This window comes from Photinus pyralis, unplaced genomic scaffold, assembly GCF_008802855.1.
Source record: "Photinus pyralis isolate 1611_PpyrPB1 unplaced genomic scaffold, Ppyr1.3 Ppyr1.4_LG3b, whole genome shotgun sequence".
Lineage (NCBI taxonomy): Eukaryota > Metazoa > Arthropoda > Insecta > Coleoptera > Lampyridae > Photinus > Photinus pyralis.
Window position 1 is genome coordinate 22,492,788 of NW_022170510.1, and position 23,741 is coordinate 22,516,528.

Consider the following 23,741-nt stretch of genomic DNA (forward strand, 5'->3'; position numbering starts at 1 on the left):
TTTTAAATTAAGGGTGACATAGACGCGTGAGTTTTTTGGTTATAATTTTTTTAAGAGACTTTCCAGACGGGGACGTTCAATGGGAAATATTTAGCTCGAATTATTAGCTATCAGATGCACCTTTCCCCGTCCAAATCGATTGAAAAATAAAGGTTCTGGAAATTTTTTTGTAAAAAAAACGATTATGTCTCGTGTTTGCCAAGTTTGCCTTCGTAGGTATGTACTTACAATGGGAAAAATTTGGCAGAATTAGTTCTCTATTGGAGGCGATCGATCGGAAGGCGATCGGGATTCGATATACGATAATGGGGAAATCGCAATTATTATTATAATTGCTATACCTGCGGACGAAATTTTTTTTAAATTACCAAAACTGAGAAATTGTCTTTGTAGAACAGTGAACAGGGCGAGGCGAAGCCGAGCTATGGACCGTTACAAATCAGAGCGAGGCGAGGCGGCAAAGCCGCCGGAGCCGAGCATATTTCTCATCAAACCCAAAAAGTGATAACAACATTTAAAAATCTTATGTGCAGATTTGGATTGAACAAGTTGACAAGAAATTTTCAAAAAAAGGCACTTTATATAATTGATGTTTTCAAAAAACAAAAATCTTTACAAATTAAAAAAAAATGTCAATTCAGTCTGCTCAATATCATTTTCTTACATTACCAAAACTGAAACTGAAAAATTGTCTTTATGGAACAGTGAACGGTGCGAGGCGAAGCCGAGCGTATGTCTCATCAAAACCAAAAAATGATAACGAAATTTAAATCTTATGTGCAATTATGTGCAGATCTGGATTCAACAAATTGAATAGGCATTTAAAAAAGGTGATGTTTCCATAAACAAAAATATTCCTCACAAATTCAAAAAAATTATCAAATCAGTCTACTTAGTATCATGTTCTTACCAAACTGAAACTAAGAAATTGCCTTTGTTGAACAGTGAACAGTGCGAGACTGTTATATATATTTTTTGTATAATTATACTTTTTAAAAATACAAATTCAAATAAAAACTAAAAATGAAGCTAAACCGAATGTGACAACAAGCAGCGTTGGACATTAGGTTATTTGTAGGTTTAAGAAATTTTTTTTTAACTTTTTTTGAACTAAAAATTCAAACAAAAATTCTTAATAACCCTTTCCCCAACCAAGTAAAATAACCAAAGACTTTCGATTCTTAACACACGCGCCTCGTATACCAATGTAGAGCGAGCCGAAGACGAGTTCGGCATAACTCTGGCGCTCCCTTAGACTCGTCTCTCTACGTCCACGGTGGCAAACGACATTTACCAATGGCCAATCACACATTACACTTTTTTTCACATCAATGCCAAGCGAGCCGAAGGCGAGTTCGGCATCACTTTGGCCCTCTCTTGGCTTGAGACATTAGGTTATTTGTAGATTTAAGAAATTTGTTTAAATTTTTTTAAAGTACAAATTCAAACAAAAATTATAAATGAAGCTAAATCGAATGTGACACCAAGCAGCGGTGGACATTAGGTTATTTGTAGATTTTCAAAAATTTTTTTAACTTTTTTCGAAATACAAATTCAAACAAAAATTCTTTTTAACTGTTTTCCCAACCAAGTAAAATAACCAAAGACTTTCGATTCTTAACACACGCGTCTTGTATACCAATGCCGAGCGAGCCGAAGGCGAGTTCGGCATAACTCTGGCCCTCCCTTAGACTCGTCTCTCTACGTCCACAGTGGCAAACGACATTTACCAACGCCCAATAACACATTACACTTTTTTTCACACCAATTCCGGAGCCGAACGGATATCTCCTCAAAACCAATAAGTATTACCATTTGTGTTTTATATGCATTTATGTTAGGAACTGGAGTCAACAAGTTGAATCGAAATTTTCAAAAAACTTTGCATAGCGATGTTTCCAAAAAACAAAAATATTCCTCATAAATTCAAAAAAAAAATGTCCAATCAGTTTGATCAATATCATTTTCTTACCACACCTACACTGAAACTGAGAATTGTCTTTGTAGAACAGTGAACAGTGCGAGGCGAAGCCGAGCTATGGACCGTTACAAATCATTGCGAGGCGAGGCGGCAAAGCCGCCGGAGCCGAGCGTATTTGTCATCAAACCCAAAAAAGGATAACAAAATTTAAAAAATCTTATGTGCAAATTTGGATTGAACAAGCTGAATAGAAATTTTCAAAAAAGGCATTTAATATAGGTGATGTCTCTAAAAAACAAAAATATTCTTCACAAATTCAAAAAAATTGTCAATTCAGTCTGCTCAATATTATGTTCTTACATTACCAAAACTGAAACTAAGAAATTGTCTTTGTGGAACAGTGATCAGTGTGAGGCGAAGCCGAGCTATGGACCGTGACAAATCAGAGCGAGGCGAAATTTTTTTTGAAAATTTTAAATACGATCGGTACGTTGCGGTGAAGAAAATACGCGAAAATTAAGGAAATCTCGCGAGGGGTATTCCTCCCCCGCGAAACACCCGTTTTTGTGATTTCACGCTCCGGAAGTGAAACGGTAAGCGCTTCTTGGACGCCGTCGCGGCTTACGGTGGATAGCAAGAATGAGTGCGTGCAATCGCGTATGTCTTATACCAAAAAGTGCTATCAAAATTTAAAAATCTTATGTGCAATCATGTGCACATCTGAATTTGTTAAATTCAACAACAGGTCGGAATAAAAAGAAAGTCACTTTGTATTGACGACGCTTCCAAAAAAAAAATATTCTTCACAAATTAAAAAAAATATAATTTTCTTACATTACCAAAACTGAAACTGAGAAATTGTCTGTGTAGAACAGTGCGAGGCGTAGCCGAGCTATGGACCGTCACAAATCAGAGCGAGGCGAGGCGGCAAAGCCGACAGAGCCGAGCGTATTTCTCATCAAACCCTATAAGTGATAACAAAATTAAAAAATCTTTTGTGTAGATTTGGAGTGAACAAGTTGAATAGAAATTTTCAAAAAAAGGCACTTTATATAGGTGATGTGTCCAAAAAAATTTTCAATTCAGTCTGCTCAATATCAGTCTCTTACATTACGAAAACTGAAACTGAAAAATTGTCTTTGTGGAACAGTGAACAGCGCGAGGCGAAGCCGAGCTATGGACCGTTACAAATCAGGGCGTATGTCTCATCAAAACCAAAAATTGACAACAACATTTAAAAATCTGTGCAGATCTGGATTCAACAAGTTGAATAGAAATTTTCAAAAAAATCACTTCGTTTAGGTGATGTTTTCATAAATAATATTCCTCACAAATTCAAAAAAAATATCAATTCAGTCTGCTTAATAGCATTTTCTTACCACACCAAAACTGAAACTGAGAAATTATCTTTGTTGAACAGAAAACAGTGCGAGGCGAAGCCGAGCTAAGGAGCGTTACGAAGCAGAGTGAGGCGAGGCGGCTAAGCCGCCGGAGCCGAGCGGATGTCTCATCAAAACCAAAAAGTGTTATCGAAACTAAAAAATCTTATGTACAATTATGTGCAGATTTGTATTCAACAGGTTGAGTAGAAAAATCACTTTGTATAGGTGTTCTTACCACGCCAAAACTGAAACTGAGAAATTGTCGTTGTTGAACACTGAACAGTGCGAGGCTTTTTTATACCTACATATTTTATATATACTTCTTTAAAATACAAATTTAAAAAAAAACTGAATATGAAGAGTGTGGCACCAAACAGCTTGGGACGTTAGGTTATTTGTAGATTTAAAAAAAATTTGTTTAACTTTTTTGAAAGACAAATTCAAACAAAAATTATAAATGAAGCTAAATCGAATGTGACACCAAGCACCGGTGGACATTAGGTTATTTGTAAATTTAAGCAATTTTTTTTAACTTTTTTCGAAATACAAATTCAAACAAAAATTCTTTTTAACCGTTTCCCCAACCAAGTAAAATAACCAAAGGCTTTCGATTCTTAACACACGCGCCTTGTACACCAATGCCGAGCGAGCCGAAGGCGAGTTCGGCATAACTCTGGCCCTCCCTTAGACTCGTCTCTCTACGTCCACAATGGCAAACGACATTTACCAATGCCCAATAACACATTACACTTTTATGTGCATTTATGTTAGGAACTGGAGTCAACAAGTTGAATCGAAATTTTCCAAAAACTTTGCATAGCGATGTTTCCCAAAAACAAAAATATTCCTCATAAATTCAAAAACAAATGTCCAATCAGTCTGATCAATATCATTTTCTTACCACACCAACACTGAAACTGAATAATTGTCTTTGTAGAACAGTGAACAGTGCGAGGCGAAGCCGAGCTATGGACCGTTACAAATCAGAGCGAGGCGAGGCGGCCGGAGCCGAGCGTATTTGTCATCAAACCCAAAAAATGATAATAACATTTAAAAAATCTTATGTGCAAATTTGGATTGAACAAGCTGAATAGAAATTTTCAAAAAAAAGGCATTTAATATATAGGTGATGTTTCAAAAAAATAAAAATATTCTTCCCAAATTCAAAAAAATTGTCAATTCAATCTGCTCAATATTATGTTCTTACATTACCAAAACTGAAACTAAGAAATTGCCTTTGTGGAACAGTGATCAGTGCGAGGCGAAGCCGAGCTATGGACCGCGATAAATCAAAGAGAGGCGAGGCGGCGAAGCCGCCGGAGCCGAGCGTATGTTTCATCAAAACCAAAAAGTGATAACAGTATTTAAAATCTTATGTGTATTATGTGCAGATCTGGATGCAACAAGTTGAATAGAAATTTTCAAAAAAGTCACTTTGTATAGGTGATGTTTTCATAAACAATATTCCTCACAAATTCAAAAAAATATCAATTCAGTCTGCTTAATAGCATTTTCTTACCACACCAAAACGGAAACTGAGAAATTGTCTTTGTTGAACAGCGAACAGTGCGAGACGCAGCCGAGCTATGCACCGTTACAAATCAGAGCGAGGCGAGAGCCGCCGGAGCCCATCGTACATTAGTCTCATCAAAACCAAAAAGTGTTCCCAAAATTAGAAAATCTTATGTGCAATTATGAGCTGATCTGGAATCGAAATTTAACAACTTTGTATATGTATGTGATGTATCGAAGAAACAAATTTAAAATAAATGTTAATTCAGTCTGCTCAATATCATTTTCTTACCGCATCAAAACTGAAACTGAGAAATTGTCTTTGTTCAAACCTCATAGTGTGTGTTGACATCTGACAAACGAAAAACATAAATCATTTTACACTATTTCTTGCAGTAGTGTGGTAAAATGAAAAGTGCGCGGTAGGTAGGTTCATCTAATTAAATTGTGCAAAAATCGTATTGTGCCGAACATAGATTACATTTCCAAAAATTAATACACAAACGTATAATACCCCTCTTTTTGGCGATATCTGTGCAAAATATACTCACTCTAGCGCAGTATTGAAATGCGAAGCATTTTTACCAACCTATGTAATGAGATTGACCGTTCACATATCGATGCTTTTTTGAACCGAATCAAATTTCTTTTCCCGTTTTAGAAAATTGTAACAAACATTAAGCAAAAAAATAACAAAAAAAAATTAAAAAAATAAAAAAATAAAAGAAGATTTTAAAAAAATGGACAAACGGTAAACCACATAAAGAAACAAAAAAATAATAAAACAATTTAAAAAAAAATATACAAAAATTTTTTAAAAAAATTAAAAAAAAATTCTATACGGTAAACAACAAAAAAAGGCGTACGTTAATTAAACGGCGCCGGCGCTGCACAACTGTTCAAAAGTTTCGAAAAACACTTCGCAGTCGCCCAGTACAGTATCAGGCGGAATATAAATCACAAACACATTAATTGTCATATTATTAAAACAGCACTTGCATCCAATTATGTCTATACAGGGTACTAAGATGTGTAGAGCAGATGTGTTGATTAACGAAGTGACGATGTTTGCTTTCACTGCAACCATCGCACCACCACCCCACTTTTTATTCGTTATTTCAAATCGTCGATCACACCTATGTATATTATATGTTTGCGAAGCAAACTCCAACGTTGATATTTCCTCAGAGAGTGCAGTTTCCACAATGCCAACAACATCAAAGCTACCTTCAAGGAGTGACGCGTACAGTTCATGTAGTTTCGACCTTAGACCACGGACGTTTTGGAAATAACACGACAATCCATTATAACGCTCACCACTAATATTTATATTTGCATTATCATTTAGTTTTTTGCTTGCTGTACAATTTTAGGCACACCATTTAGATACCGTATGGTTAGATTCAACTCTCCTTTCGATATTCTTTCAGACAACTCATTGCGCAGGATTTTTAAATATTCTCTCTGGGAAGGCGTTTCATCAGCTCCAACCGAAATTTGACTGTTTGATTCTCTGAGTTTACGCTTATTTCTTAAAACTTCGATAGCATCATTCGATGAGTTAAGAATAACTTTTATTGGTCTTGGTTTCCCATCAGTTCTGGGACGACCCAATCGGAAAAGCTTAATATTCTCTAATGGAATATTTACTAGCGTGGAGATAACGCCAGTTACTATGTTTTTATCACTCTCTTTCCTGGAGTCAGCATCACCAGAAGAAGGTTCATCTGCGTTGAATATTATTACATTTGCAGCTCGTCTTTGTCTTTCAGAAATTTCGCTGATAATTTCTTCTTTGGCATGGATGCTAGCATTAGGACTGGGAGTAGTTATCAATTGCCTGAGGAGTGAATCTAGTTCCCTCATAAATAATTCCTTTAAATCATTCAGTGATGAGATAGAGGCGTTTAGAGTATTCGAGCTCTCATCATTAGCTAATTGATGATCGCAAGATAGGCACATATAGTATGAACGAGATCCTTTGGTCAGGATCTGCTGTACTTCGGATCTACTCAACTCAGTACAAGTGGTGTGAAAACCCTTTCTGCATTTATCACATATTATTTCATCCGCTAATTGTAGTGCTTTGCCACAATCAGTTTTAGCACAGGTACTACGTTTAATAATTGGCATAATTAAGTTAAATATTTAAATATTATTAAAGTTAGGTTTTCAATACAATATTATTCAATGTCAATGCGTTGCGATAACAATAATGCTATAACCGAAATGATTGATTTTTAATATAAATATCGTCTGTGGTTTATCGCACAATAAACAATGTTAATCAAGTGAAAGTACATACCAATAAGTCACTGGCACACACGATAATTTACCAATACATTTAATTATTACACCAAAAACATTTATAACGCGGAGCTCACTAAATGTACGTGTTCTCATGCCAACAATTACAATGTACGTGTCTTGAGTTATTAGGAATTTCTTATTTATTTCGGACATTTGTTTGATGTTTGATATATGTTGGAAGTTTTTGTCTAAAACATTGCCTCAACCTGCAGTTTTAAAACTATTTTTCTGACGCGCGCTTTTGGATAACCTTGGTCCAAGCGCAAACACCGATTTTTCAAACTTTATTTTTCTGACGTGCGTTCTTTAGAACGCAAAACGCTATTCTAAAACATTACTTTTCTTTTTACCACGCGCGCTCTTGCACAAACTTGATTCATCCGCCAACACAAGCGCTCTAACTACTCTTCCTCGTTTTCGTTGTTCCGCAAAAATTCAACCAATAAAAAAACTCCTACACAACTTCTCATCGTCTAACCTTCGCTCGGTTACCAGTCGAGTTGGTACTTTTCTACTCCTTTTCGAAATATAAAGTCGCATAATCAAAACCGCTAAGTCAACATCTACTACGCGAATAGAGAACTCACCTGGCTTGCACCAACTCATTTACGCCGCATTGAATACGTCAGGGACGTACGTAGTGCTTTTCGCTCCTCAATAAATCAACACATATTATTATAGGATCCCTCCTACTCGTTTATAGTACTCAACTTCATAAATTGCTTATAAACAAAAATATATTTGAAAAAGTCTACTTGTACACCAAGCAAACTACCTTTACAACACCACCAGGGGAAATGATCACTCTAATTTTAGCGCATTTTTGCTAATTTATTTGTAAAAAGGTAGTTTTTAATTTCACTTTGGCTGACTGGTTTGCAGTAAATGCGAGCCCGTAGGAGAATGCTTGAAAAATCACCAAGAGTGTACCTACATGTACCTATTGGGGCCGTGTAGTTAACAACTTTTTGATGGGGCTACAAGATGTGGGTTCGGCGACATCTGGGCGCCATCCCCGAGCGTGTTAGTTTTTTTTTCTATTTTCTTCTACAGTTGTTCCGATTGTTTTGAAATAGGTGTCGTTGGAAAGTACTTGTCAACGCGCACAACTTCTGCGGAATTTTGTTTTTTGCGTACGGGCAAAATGAGCCGCCCTTTGCACGGCGCGCTTCGAGGAGTAGTCGACTTTGGGCGCCCAAAAGTTTCTCGAATCGGGGGTCTCTTTCTCGTGTAGCCAATAGAAGCTCGAGCTATGAAAAATTGAGTACTATTTTGTGCCGGGTTTTTAGCGAAATCCACCAAAATGCGAATTGCGAGTGAACGGTAACCCCCGATAATACCTTCCTGATGGTGAAGTCAAAACATCAAGCGCTAGTTGCGGGTGAACGGGACGTCGGAAAGTGGGGAATATGGTAGTCCCCGTCGAGATCTTACTGATGGTGGAGTCAAAAGTCAAAACTTCAAACGCGAACTGCAGCTGCACGCGGGAAGTGGGAAGCGGGTACCGACAAAGTGAATGTGGTAGCCTTCGACAAGATCTTATTGATGGTGGGTCAACACTGGCTAATAAAACATTGATCTGCCACACAAAAATGCGTTGAAGTCCCTTCGATCTCACACGAGGACTTTGATAATGTTTTGTTTAACATTCAATCTTTTTTGTGCTATCGATGTACACTATACATACAGTTAGGGTTAATATTATTCGCATCACTGACACCGCCTGTATCTTCAAACATTTTTGGAGTTTTTGTACTTCCACAGAAGTTCATTGAACAATGTTGTTCATTTGACCATAGCTAATGCCATATTCATTTATAATATATTACATTTTTATTACCAAGATTGTCGATATCGCATTATTCAATTTCATGGTACTATTAAAAAGTTGGACTTCTTCAACTACAAATATTTACGAAATCATTGTGATGCAAATTATTGATTTTTTTAAATTTAATATTTAATAGGAGTTTGCATCCAATGTAATTTCTATTGAGTAGTTCAAATGAGTAGTAGATGAAATTGACAGCTGTCACATTTTTAAAAATACCGCCCGCCGCGCCGTCCAATTTAATTTCGAAATCGGTTAAGTAATTGGTTAGAATGTCAAGGAGGACACTTCACTTTGAACATTTATTGTAGTTATTTTCGTTATTTATTTTCGTATTTTCATCATTTATTATTGAATAGATCAAATTAGTAGAATACCAGGTGCACCGTGCACATGACCTACAAATAATTGAAGGTGGGTCACAATGACTTGTGGTGACAGACCGTGTCATGCGAGATCAAATTATGGTAAGTTTAAGAAAAATTTATCCCAAAGTTGCTATGGCCTCACATGGCGCCTTTAAAAAAATCCTATCGAGTGCTCTTCATCATGAAGACTATAGAAACCGTTGCTGTTCATAATAGTCACGCAAGTTGCGCGTTTTGGTGGTCGGAATGTGAACCGCGCACACTACATAGATTGATGCGTTATTTTCAAAAAGGGAAATTACATTGCATACAAAATCGTATTTGGTGCTTACTTGGTGTGCGAGTGCGATATAAACGTGAAATTAATAAGTAATTCGAAAATAATAAATTTACTTATCTACTTACACGTATGACCTTTTGAAGAAACGTTGATAATTCGTGATGGCGCGCTGCTGATAATCCTTGGCAAAAGCAATAGTGTAAATAAGAAGTGACCTAAGTGATTAGTTCCCAACTGTGTTTCGAACCCATCACTAGTTTGGGACTTGGGGCACATCATCACTCCAGCATTATTGACTAAAATATTTATTCGTTTTTCATCATTTAGCAATTTACAAGCACAGTCTCTTATCGATTTCAGGCTGCTCAGATCAAGATCAGCTAGCACAAGTTCTCCTACCAGTTTTTCGTCAGTACATGATATTTTTATGTCTTTAGCGGCTTGATTTCCTTTCTCCATGTTTCGACACGCCATTATCACTCTTGCACCTTTGAAAAGTTACATTAATTCAGTTTTTGTGGCACCTCAACTCGTTTGTACATTACCACGTTTATAAAAATCTCTTGCTACGGCTTTTCCTAGTCCCGTATTTGCACCGGTTATAATTGCAGTTTTTGTGTTTAGCCGAACATTTGGCGTAAATTTTGTATGCGATATCCCCATATTTTGTTTAATTTGATAACTATAGATGTTGCGAATAAAACAATTAAATTAGTCACACATTTCTAACGGAATCGGAATACCGCAAGGAATCTAGTACCTAAGTAGAACTAAACGCCAATCGTTCACCGCAGTACAAGATACTTTCTTATAAAACAAAGTAAGTAGGTAAATCCTTCCTTTCGTACGTTGTACGTATAACAGTTATTGAAAATTTCCACTGATCTAATTTTACGTAGATCAATTGTCACAAAGTATATAACGGCGCAATAACTCAAATCACATCAAGCAAATTTAGTACCAATTCCCCGAGGGAGAGAGGGACAAAAAGTCTATTGACTAATGAGATTTCTATTGTTATTAATAAATTCACATATATGTACACGACTGTTGTTTATATATTTTAGGTTTATTGGGAAAGTTGTGTGGCAGATCAGTGTTTTATTAGCCAGTATTGACTTCACCATCAATAAGATCTTATCGAAGGCTACCGCATTCACTTTGTCGGTACCCGCTTCCCACTTCCCGTGCAGCCGCAATTCGCGTTTGAAGTTTTGATTCCGCCATCAGTAAGATCTTATCGGGGGCTACCAAATTCTCTTTGTCGGTACACAGTTCCGACGTCCCCTTCACTTGCAATTCGCATTTTGGTGGATTTCGCTAAAAACCCGGCACAAAATAGTACTCAATTTTTGGGCATTGATGGCATTGTCTTTGTGCGACGCGAATTTAATAAAGCACATGTCGTTATACACGTGTCCTACGTCGGCGATGTTCAGCGAAGCGAATTTTGCAGCGGCCGCGCGGCGTTAGCAAATTGTTGTATTGATTTGATTTTTTCAAGGCTGCCGAGCGAGCGATCACTAGAGCGATTGGGCGTCGGCACAGAATAAGACCGTATTCTGTGGGCGTCGGCAGGCGATTATGCGACGTAGTGCAGTGGAGAGCCGCCGCTATCTCGTTTATCTCGGTGGAATTTTGAAACGACAGATACTGTGCCACGCTCAGAAAATCCGTGGAAACAAAAAAATTGGTAACACGCCAAATGTCATTTATTGAAAAGCAGTGGTAGAGCAATTTAATGGGCAACTAAAAATAATCACAATTAATTAATTTATCCAGCACAAGTTTACAATTAGCACTTCATCACAATGATTGTTCAAAATGTCCACTGCCATGTTCAGTTGCACTCGCCGGGTCACGTTTTTAAATACACGTTCTAACATTGCCGGTGTGATGTTCATCACTTCTTCTGCGATCACATTTTTAAGTTTTTCAAGAGTGTGCAAGCGAGTTCGAAAAATGTTATTCTTTAATGTGGGAAACAGAAAAAAAAGTTTAGTGATCTAGTGAATCTGGCGAAAAGGGGAGGCCATAAACCTCTACTGATTAAACGATTATCGTAAAATTGATGTAGGTAGGTACTGAAGAGTGACGTTTGCTGTATGCGCTACTGCACCGTCTTGCTGAAAATATCCGTGTCTCAGTTCGTGATCATGAAGTTGATTCATGAACGTATCCAGTACAGTAGGTATTTCAGTACGGTACTTTTCTGCATCAGTAACGGTGTCGTTGAAAACAAATGGATCTATGATACGTCTCCTGCTGCAAGCTGGTTTCTTCAAAATTATGGGGGTTTTCAGTTAGCCACATGCGATGGTTTTAACTATTGACATATGTTGATAAATGAGGAGCTCGCGTGCAAAACCGGATATATCCATTTTTTACCGAAAATCATTTTTCATTGGTTTCTGATTCTAGATCGTCATATCTATACACTCATATATTCGTTTGTAACCAAAATCGTATAAATCCCTTGCTAGTTGGAGCGGCCCGTGAAAACAAACGGCATTTCGTATTAAAATTGTGCCACTTGAAACACATGTTCCCTAGCCCTATTGGAGTGATTTGAGTCGCAGAGCCGGAAGTTCCGTCCCTTAGGATTGAAAATGGCGCCAATTTTCAAAATTGAGGCGAATTTCAGGAAATATCTATTTTTAGAGCGATTTTTACGTTTAGGGTGACGTTTACGAGGTTTCCGAGGGTGAAAACGACAAAAACAATATCCGAAGATAATTTCTGTGTGGGAAGCATGATTGTATGATATCTTTAACGTCCGACAGGATTCGAAAGTTTCTTGGAAAGTTTGACCGATTTTCGTGGTTGAGGTGGCGTTTTTGCGATTCTTTTGGGTGAAGATTACCAAAAAGACCCATTAAAGACCTTTTTCTACAATCGATATCCAAAGTAGGCATTTGCGCTCCTATTTGGCAACGCAAACGTCATATTTTTCGAGGAATGTCAATTTGTCGTTTAGCTAGCTCTCCAAATTATAAACTATAAATCAAATATGCATTGCTTAGAGTATCCAATGACAACAAGTAAATGACATCTTTCATTTGGGCATAAGATTAAAATAATAATCCATATTTGAGTGAAAAATTTAAATTTTTGGAAATATGTGAACTGCTCGATTGTAGAAAAAATCTTGTGTGTAATTCGAGCGCAAATTGATTGTTGATTTCAAGAGATTAGCGCTATTTTTTATGAATTTTTAAGTATTTTGAATAAACAGGTCGAGGTAAACTAAATGCAAAGGTGAAACTTGTTCATCGAATTCGATTTTTAACTAAAAATTGTTGATTATTGAAACATATTTACCTACAAGTAAAAAGTCATAACCATAAGTCATCAAAGGGGAATGCCTCATCGCTCAGATCTCCTGTTGCAGTCGAGATATAAAAAAATATTTAGTTAAGATCATTAAAAATAAAATCTGACAGTCATGTTTATAAAATAAGCATGTACATTTTTGCAGTGTTCTTGACAGTTAGACTGTAGGGTGCACGGAAGGCTGTTTCGCAAGCATGAAGATCTTATTGTCTCACAAGTTCACTAGCAGCCGCATTTCCTTAGGATTGTGAGCTCCTTTCATATTTACACCTATTTGGTATAGTTTGGTTCCCAGCCCACTTTGCCTCGTGTCCATCCCCAAGTTGACGGATGTGGAGGGCATTCAGAAGGATAGAAGCAGTGCCCCCACAACACATGACCTGCTTGATTGGGGACATGAACTGCAGTAATTTATTTTTGGTACAAAATAAATATTTTCCCACATTAGTAGTGGATTTCTCCTGTGCTTCGGGGTCATAGAGAACGGTAGTAAATTCTTCCAAAGTTTTAATTGTTTTTTTTGTTATTCCTCTTTGTGAATTGGAGAGTTCAAGTAAAGCTGGTGTCACGTCCGGGCGTTTCATCCAAGTCATAAACGGCTTCTTGTTTCCAATAGAATTGAAGCAGGGCATTGTGGCACAACCTGTGTACCAATGAAAGTCTCGTAGGGCTTGTGAATTTTATTCTTCAAGTGCTAATACAATCAAATGGGTCGCTATACAGGGTGATTCCTATAGTACCTGCCACCGTTTGGGAGCGTGTAGGTGGTGCGTAGGGGAGTATTTTGATATAGGACACTTGGGGTCGGAAATCTAAAATAAGGGTGCCAGAGCCAAATTTACCTTCTGGAATTTCGCGCCTGTAGGTAGGCAACCCAACCGGCCGGCGGTGCACACGGAGCGATCTCAGGCGGCGATGTGTGGCTGACACTTGATCAGAATTTTGTTTAAACCCACGAAATCCCGTCTGCAACGACGCGTATCAAGTGAATAAGCACTATGGCAATAGTATAATAATAGTTGGCTAGATGTAGGAAGTGCATTGAGAGCAACGGTGGCCACGTTGAACACTTGTAAACGTTATTGCTTTTGACTGTCGTTTTCCCTCCTTCCCTCCCATGTCGCTTCCTCGCGCTAACTCGCTCTGCATCGCTCCGCGCGAAACGTCGGTCGGTTGGGTTGCCTACATACAGGCGTGAAATTCCAGAAGATAATTTGGTTCTGGCGCCCTTATTTTAGATTTCCGACCCCAAGTGTCCTATATCAAAATACTCCCCTAGGCACCCCCTATACGCTCCCAAACGGTGGCAGGTACTATAGGAATCACCCTGTATCAAAAGAGGAGAAGCGAAAAAGAGGCAGAGACGTAAACTGTCTCTGCAACGAAACAATACCTCCCTGTCCCAGACTCAATATAGATGGTTACACGATTTAAGTCACTGTACAGTGATGTAGTAAGGATACTCTCACTGTTCAATCTCGCTACGGTGGAGAGAGATTGAGCCGTAGTGGTTGTAATGTAAGCGATAGACCGTCACTTCTATCTACTATTGTAGATTGGGACAAACAGAACAACCCTTGAGCAATTCGAACGATGTGGTATCATTCAAAATACTAATTTATTCTCTAATATTTACAGTTTATATACAGCCTTAATGTTACGTATGTTAGCCTAGTTTCAATTACTATTATGCTACGGTAACTAAACGATTACTACATCTTACGTTGCGTTTTCGGCGTTAGTAGTAGTACATTCCGACATACATATTGTTTACACTAAGCTTGCAAATTTCTCCTGATTACAATATGTCGCTAACTATAATTACGACAATTCAATATATTTTCGTTGTGAAATTGAGCTCTGTTCAATCCAAGATTGAACACTCACCAAATTACTTTTCTCATAAATCATTATGTCGGTGTAGTGAATGTGCATGTGGCAACATTGCACTAATCGTATGTCTTGATTGTACACACTCTTTCTAATGTATAATGTTTTAATAAAATATATTTCAATGAACAAGTTAAAAGTACAAATTTATGTACAGAAATATTACAGTCGGAGGTAACTTAATAAAACAGTAAATTTAGTAGAAAAAGAATTAGAAAAACAGAAATATGTAGGTACTTATACTAACTGCTTATCGGAGATCAGCGTATACCTTCAGAAAAACTAAAACGCAACACTTATACCAAAGAGTGACCTCTTTGCTTATACTACTTAACCCACATTAATGGCACCTTAATGCACGAAACGGCCGCAAAACCTTAGAACGCAGACAATAGGAGGCCGTCATTGGACCGCAAGACAATAGACCGCAAAGGAAATAAGCCGCAGACATTAGGATGCGGACATTAGGGCGCGGATATTAGGACGCGGATATTAGGACGCAATCATCATGTCATCATCACTTTACAAAGCAGAGATTAGGTTGCAGGTGTCTGCGTCTTAATGTCCGCGTCAAAATGTCTGCGTCCTAATGTCCGCGTCCTAATGTATGCGGCTTATTTCCTTTGCGGTCTATTGTCTTGCGGCCCAATGACGGCATCCTATTGTCTGCGTCCTAATGTGTGGCGGCTTAATGCCCGCTCACCACGAAACGAGCCAAGCGTGTACTACAACCTGCCCCTCTATAGCTTCGGACACGACCCGAAATACACGCGTAAACAAACGAACACTGGATGCGACGACAGACGACGTACTAATCAGGACATTCTTCGTTTAAAGATGTGGGCGTGAAGGTGTGAGAATTGTAGCCATTATATGACACGAACTGTGTTCTATCCAACAAATACGATGCAATGAGATGAACTATTGAATGGCTAAAACCGTACGCAATTAACTTCTGGACAACTATGTGATGGTCTATTAATTTGATCAAAAGCTTTGCGGAAGTCCGTATAGATGATGTCTATTTGTCCACGCTTGTCTATTATTTCCGAACAGTACTGTACAAAATAGGTCAAATTAGTTATTGTTGATCTCTGAGGCACAAAACCATGTTGATGTTCCGTAATGAGTGCTTTACATTGATCAACCATACCTACAGTATAATTTCATATAATTTTGAAAAGTTACACAAAATCGATATTGGACGATAATTATCAATGTTGGACGACGATCCACATTTGAGAACAGGACAAACTCTCGCAACTTTCCATACGTTCGGGAAAACACATTGTTTCATAAAAGTGATAGGGGATACGCAAATATTCGAGCGCAATCTTTAATTAGAAAGGCAGGAATTTGATCCGTTTCGGCAGTTTTTTTTTTGTCTTTAAGTTTTTTGATGGCTTCTATTATGTCCTTTTCGGTAATCTGTCGCAGATGTATAAGCGATGTGTAATTGTACAACATTTGTTGGTGTAAAGTAATAATTAAGCTCTTAATGGTGCCCTTCAAGTTCTCCTTCAACCAAAAGTTGAAGTATTGGAAGATTTTTACAGGTTCCATTACAACTAAAACTTATGGCCAATGTATATCGCATATATTTTCCTAAATTTATCCGAAAGTTGAAGCTCTCCTCGTTGAAGTAATTCCTATATCGTTAGTAAAAATCCAGTAACAGCTAACTTTGGAAAATTGTGGAAACATGTTCTTCTTCTTAAAACATCAAGATAATCTTTCACAAATCAAATAGAACGTATGTTCATCATTGCATCTATCAATGGTTAACGATTGAAGCAAGCGGTCCTCGAACTGGTGCACAACCACACAATTGCCCGCTGACTTCTGTCCTTGTAGCACTTGCTGCGCGTTGGCAACATTCTTACTAATAGACTGGTTCACTTTTCGAAGATTCTCTGTCCTAGGGGCATTTCAAACAACATTTGGCCAAATAGGCTTTTTTTACTAATTGGTACCTGCTGAACACGAATATCGATGTTGGCACCTCGAAACCTGAACAGGAAGTCCAGAATTCAAGATGGCCGCCAATTTCCGAAAATGTTGATATTTTCACTCATGCGACTGATTTTTTCGATCTAAAAACGGATTATAATGTTATTCCTGACGGAGGTACGGCACGATAATAATCGTGACCAAATGTTTAAACAATGATTTCATAGTTTTTTTAACCTGAAAGTGCGTAAAAGTGGAAACCTTTTTTTCATAGTACCTACTGTATGGCTACTGTTTAAATTTCTTCACATCGTGTAAGTATTAAATTATTTCTGTTTTGGCAAGCATTTTAGTTACTGTGCGTCGTGTGATTGCTGGAGGCTTCAATGATTAAAGAAACGTTTTCTGTAACCGTCAGACGACACAGGTTTCCTGCTTAGAAACGACCCATTTTTTCGATCTAAAAACAGATTATAATGATATTCCTGAGGTACTTTACGATAATAATAGTTAACTATTGTTTTAACAATAATGTACCTAATAGGAGGATGCAGGATGCGTAAAATTAAGAATTACGAAATTCCCAGTTCCCCTTGCTAAAAGGAGGACTTGCAAAACGATTGTTTCCAGTAATCCTGACACATATAAGTATTCCCGACATGCGTTTATATTGCATAATTCGCCTTATAAAGTTTTGATAACTACAATCTTTCAAATTTTATGTTACCTAATTTTTCAATGAAAAAAATGAAGGGAGTTCAACTATACTGCGGTGTTTCGGAAGATTCTTATTTTGCTAGGTATTAATTACCGTTCCTCAGGATATATTATTATTATTAAAGGATGAAAGCATATAGAAAAGTGAATACAACTTTATTAGCACCTTCATTATTCTCATGGTGTTAGGTCAATCATCTTCTTGACAATTAGGTAGTACAAATCATTGAAGCCTCTCGCAATCACCAGTACGCCGCGCCGTCAAATGAGGCCTCTTCAAGGTGATGCGACAAGATTTCTTTTGTTTTCCTCTAATAAAAGGAAATTCTTTCATATGCGAGGTAATGGACCATCGCGGATATCTTTCACACGACGCACAGGAACCAAAATGCTTGCCAAAACAGAAATAATTTAATAATTACACGATGTGAAGAAATTTAAACAGTAGCCGTACCTACTATGAAAAAAAGGAATCCACTTTTACGCACTTTGACGTTAAGCCTAATTTACATTTGGCAAGTTTACTGGCGGAAAGTACTGTCGGTCAGTAAACTTGCCACGTGTAAATGCGCGGAAAGTTCCAGTTAAATAGAAATAGGGTAGCAAGTTTACTGGCAGAAAGTACTTTCCGCCAGTAAATTTGCCAAATGTAAATTAGACTTTAGAAAAACTATGAAATCATTGTTTAAACATTTTGTTCACTATTATTATCGTGCCATACCTCCGTCAGGAATAACATTATAATCCGTTTTTAGATCGAAAAAATCGGTCGCATGAGTGAAAATATCAACATTTTCGAAAATTGGCCGCCATCTTGAATTCTGGACTTCCTGTTCAGATTTCGAGGTGCCAACATCGATATTCGTGTTCAGCAGGTACCAATTAGTAAAAAAAGCCTATTTGGCCAAATGTTGTCTGAAATTGGCGTAGGTTGACCCTTAACTTTTCGCCTTAAATAGCTACTCATTTGTGGTTTATTGCAGAGTGTCAGCCCAGGATTCGTCGAAACTAACATTGTTGCAGCTGCGGCTGTTGGTAGTGGATATCCCAAAGGTACTACTGAAATAGAAAACGTCATTAGATGCAATGCTGCTTTGCAAACTTCGGATGTTGCAGATTCAGTGATTTATGTCTTGTCTACTCCGGCGCATGTACAGGTAACCGATTCCGATTAATGCACAAGCGATATGTTTGAGAAGCAAATATGGTTACATCATGGTAAAATATACTTCATATTCTGCTGATTTGTCGAATATGTGGCAGTAGGATACACACAGAAATTCTGAGACACGGGAAGAAAATAGCATTCTCACCATTGATTTACCAATTGGAGTACAATAAAAAAATGGTTGGTAAATCAACCATTATCAAGTCAAAGTAACCTCGCAGATCTGGTCTGATTTCCCATTACATACTGGTAGTACGGTACCTACTGATTTTTCTTAAATTATCAAACAAAAACCTAGATAAACCAATGTTGCAATATTGGTTACTTAAACGTGTAGTTTCATTCCAAATAATTATTTGATCTCTGCAACTGCAAATCACGTTAAACCAATGGTATTTTTAGGTGTGGAAATTTATAGAAACGTTACCAGTGTCTTTCATTATCTCAAGAAAGGGTGTAGCATGCATGGTATATGTTTTTTATACACCATGACAGCATGTTACTAGATTTTTTTGGTTTCAGGTTCATGAATTGATGCTAAAACCCCTACACGAAACACTTTGACGCCTTAGAAGAAGCATATTTACGTCTGGAGGTTTGACATTATTTACTGAAGTGTTCTTCATTGTATGGAAATAAATAAACAAATTAAATCGTAATGATTCATCTTGTACCTATCATTTTTTAGACAAGAGGTTATGATGCACTCAAATATTCAAGATGGCGCCGACGCGAGAGTACACTGAATTTTATAACGATTTAAAAACCGTAAAAAAGGATAATTTAATTCAAATGTTATTCTATAAAAAGTTACCCGAGGGAGTAGTTTTGAGTGAAAGTGTTTGTGATATCATATTTGGTGACAATGGTGGCAAAAACCTGAAAATCGCTAATAACGAAATGGGCAATATCGACCACAAATTAGAAATTGTTGAACTAGAGTTAAAATCGACGAAGCTTTTAATGGCTGAAAAGGAAAGGACAATTCACTACCAATGTGAGTTAATAAATGAATTAAAACTGCATAAAAGTGAGGTTACCGTATCTGGAAAGGAAACTCGTAATCCTGTCAAAATCCTTGAGAAAGGCCGCAAGAAAGCGGACACACAAAATTCCCATACAAATAAAGATAACGATACATGCATGTCTAATGATAAGAAGATCCCCACGTCCATCTACAACAACGGGTCAACCAACCGTGCTGTAAACAAACAAGGGAACGTATCTATTATTGGCAATAGTACAGAGGATAACGGAGTTTCACTTGAGTTTAGTGCCGCTGTAAAACATGCATGGTTACATCTAGGAAGGTTACATAAAGATACAAAACCTGAACAAGTAAAAAATTACCTTCGTCGAAAATTCAGTAGGGATTTCATCGTGGAAGAGCTGCCTGTACGTGATGACGCTAACAGTATATCGTTTAAGGTTGGTGGAGACTTGGAGTTACTACCGCAACTGCTTGACCCAAGCAATTGGCCTAAAAACGTACTAGTACGACGTTTCCGTTTTTTTCGGAAGCCAAATGCAACGTTTAATAACTAGAAAAGATACTGTTAGATTACAAACAGTTCAAATGGTTTCAGAAAACAAAGATTTAAAGATTTTGCATTTAAACATTCAATCACTTCGCAATAAAATAAATGAAATAAATCATTATTTAATGAAGGTTGGACAAATTCATATATTGTGCTTCAGCGAACATTGGCTATTTCCAAATGAAGTAGAAGCAACTAATATTCTGAATTTTGAAGTTGGGTCCCACTTCACCCGACGCGTATACAAAAACGGAGGCGTGATTTTATATGTACAACAAGGGATAGATTTCCGCAAAAGATGTGACATTGACGAATTATCAGTTGAAAAAGACTGCGAAATAGCTTCTGTGTTTTTGCAAGAATACAACTGTGTTGTTATCGCAATATACAGATCGCCAGCTGGTGACTTAAATTCATTTCTAAACATTTTTAGTATGGTCCTCGATAAGTTGAGCAGTAACAATTTTGACGTTATCATAACAGGTGATTTTAATATCAAATTTAATTCAAAAGATGCCAAATATTTAATCTTTTATAACCTGCTAGTGTCGTTTAACCTTATATCTTTAATAACAATACCAACAAGACTTGAAAACTGTTTAGACAATTTCCTAATTTACAAAAACGCATTTAGTGACCATGAAGTCGTTATTGAACATCCTTTTCTTTCGGATCACAAAGCCATAATACTCTCAGTGAAACTTCAATTGAAACATAGCCGCTCCACACGCAACGCTGTCTATGTGCAACCTATTACGCAAAAAGGGCTGTATGATTTTTATCATAAGATTGAGGCAATTGACTTTGCGTTCGTCAAAAATAAAGCATCAGATATCAATGCCAGATTCGAACAATTCACTTCCTTAATATCAAATTATGCGCAGGAAAGCTTCCCAAGAAAACGCTTAGTGACCCGGAATGATGACATAAAATGGTTCAATAATACACTTCAATTACTTCGTAATAATTTAAACTTTCTCGTCGATGTCTGCAACAACCGCCCAACAGTACAAAATTTGGATCTCTTGAAGCACTACCACAAGGTATATAAAACTGAAATACGAAAAGCCAAGTTGGAGGCTCACAATAAATTCATTCAACGGCACAGTAACAATGCTAAAGCAATATGGAAAGTTATAAACAATAATAGGGACACTAAATCTAGCCAGCTACAACACATACATCATAGTCCAAATGAAATCAACAACTACTTTACCAATATTGCCCAGACAACAGTTGAACTACCAAAAACACAGCGACAGTCAACTATGGCACCTGCTGCATTTAAATATAAAACTACGAGTGTCAATAAACTAAAAATGAATGAGGTTACTTTCAACGATGTTCGAAGTATCATTAAAGGGTTAAAGAATACTACGTCTAAAGACATTTACGGTATTAATTCCGTGTTAGTGAAATCCATCAAAAATATCATTATTATACCTTTAACTCTGCTGGTAAACGAATGTTTGCTACTTGGAGTATTTCCTGACCATTTGAAAATATCCAAAGTTACTCCATTATATAAAAATCAAGGCGATCATCAGGATTTAACTAATTATAGACCAATTTCTATTGTTCCGATCTTTGGAAAAATTCTGGAATTGGTTCTGCAACGTCAAATAAACGCCCACATCGAAAATGAAAAAATACTTACCAATTCCCAGTATGGTTTTAGAAGATATCGGTCCACTACAAAAGCCATCTTGAAGCTCCAGGAATTCGTATGCGACGCGTTTGAAGATCATGAACTTGTAGCGGCACAATTTTGCGACCTAACAAAGGCGTTTGACTGTGTAGCCCATGATATACTCATCGAGAAATGTCAAATGTATGGCTTCGATAGTACTGGTGTGGCCATTGTACAGTCATACTTATATAATCGTAAGCAAGTGGTAGTCATTAATGATGTACGTTCTGACTCACTTAAAGTTACACGGGGAGTCCCACAAGGTTCCGTATTAGGGCCGACGTTATTTCTACTCTACATAAACGATTTGGTTTGTAAACTGACTGTCTCTAACACAATCTTGTATGCGGACGACACAACTCTGATATCCAAGGAAATTCATCATGAACGTCTGGTCCAAGTAATGGCTTCAACTTTAAAAGACATGGAAGATTGGCTCAATCTAAATAAAATAAAGCTAAATAATTCAAAAACCAAGACCCTCCATTTTCATGTTCGTAACAAAACATGTTTGTCGGATAAATCAGCAACCAATGCTCCGGTCAAATTCCTCGGAGTGTACATAGATGAAAATTTAAACTGGGATAAACAAATGCAATATGTGTCACATAAAATATCGAAGAACATTTATTTAATAAGAAACTTAAAACAATACGTCTCTAACAAAGTGGTCTGGACCTGCTACCATAGTCTGATTGCAACGCACATGTCATATGCGATTACAGCTTGGGGTTTTTCTAGTAATGCCAAATTACTCTTCAAACTTCAACGAAGGATTATTAGAATTATCACTGGCTTCGGGTATACAGAAAACGTACGGCAGAAGTTTATTGAACATAACTTATTGACACTTCCGTGTATTTACATCTACCATGCACTAATACAAGTTAAAACCGACATCGATGCCTATATAACTCAAGAAGAGACACAACCACAATACCCGTAATAAATATTTATTAAATTTAAAACGTTTACGTCTAAACAAGAGTCGAAACACCATGAACTACTACGGACCTAAAATGTATAATCACCTCCCTCTGTGTCTCAGAATTGCACCTTTGAATGAATTCAAGAAAAAACTCAAACCAGTATTGATTAGCAAAGCGTTTTACTCAATTGAAGAATTCATGTCTTTCAATCATTTTAATATGTAATTGTAAGTGTGTTTTTAAATGTTTTTGTTTTGACAAGTGTAAAATACTACCTGTATTACAAACACGAAATACATATTATTATTATTATTATTATTATAAATCTAATTTGAAATAAAATAGGTGATACACAAATAAGACGTTCAATCTGCAATAGAGTCGAGATGAGGGTATACTCAAATGGCAAAGGAGATGAAAGAATCCAGCACGTCACTAAAGTTTTTGGGCATCAACCTCCCCAAGTAGTACGTGAGAAACAAATATAACGTTATTTTAATAAGCTAGTAGAATATCCGGTAATTCGTTACCAACTGTAATGATTGAAAATATACTGTAGGTAATAAGACATGCAAGCAGACGATACCAGAAGAGGATTCAAGGGCGCTCGCTACAATCCCTCCTAAGAATGTTATATGTAGCAATAACAATAACAGTGGGCAAACGCATCAATAGCTATTTATATAAAAGTTAGGAAAATGACCCATTTCTGGCGAGGAAATATTGAAGTACGAGGCCACCTTGGGGCCGAATACTTTAATTTTCGAGTCAAGTAGTAGTGTCTTATTACTGACGAGTTTTGTATTAAATTTTACCAGAAATCGTATTTTAATATAGCTCTAACTTTGACTACAAGGGTCCTGGGTTCAAATCCCAGGTGAGGCATGGCTGTTTGTGACTGTATAGTGGGTTGAGTGTGAAG